This window comes from Lampetra fluviatilis, chromosome 14, assembly GCF_964198595.1.
Source record: "Lampetra fluviatilis chromosome 14, kcLamFluv1.1, whole genome shotgun sequence".
Classification (NCBI taxonomy): domain Eukaryota; kingdom Metazoa; phylum Chordata; class Hyperoartia; order Petromyzontiformes; family Petromyzontidae; genus Lampetra; species Lampetra fluviatilis.
Window position 1 is genome coordinate 213,243 of NC_136288.1, and position 341 is coordinate 213,583.

General features: G+C 47.2%; 1 non-coding gene across 1 annotated transcript; it reads right to left on the reverse strand.

Moving 5' to 3' along the window:
- Positions 1–269: 269 nt before the first annotated feature.
- On the reverse strand, positions 270–341 carry TRNAA-CGC (transfer RNA alanine (anticodon CGC)). Its single transcript has one exon. It is a non-coding gene; the product is annotated as a tRNA-Ala (tRNA).

The following is a 341-nucleotide window of genomic DNA, read 5'->3' on the forward strand; positions in this document are numbered from 1 at the left end:
GTGCCCGATTCATATCCTGCGTCTTTTCTGGACTGTTAGAATGATACTTCTCTCCTGCAGGACCTACTGTGGAACCTCCTCATGTATTATTTCTCTCCGTCAAACTACTAATTTCCATAAATATGTTTACTCTTATCGACTACAACTTTGGTTGTAGTGCTGTTCATTGCTGGCCGTATGACCATAACGAATGAAAACAAGCAGGCGTTTTTGGCCAGGCCACGCATATGCCTTTGAGTAAAATTGGCCACTGACAAAACATCACCTCGTGGAGATGCCGGGGATTGAACCCGGGGCCTCACACATGCGAAGCGTGCGCTCTACCACTGAGCTACATCCCC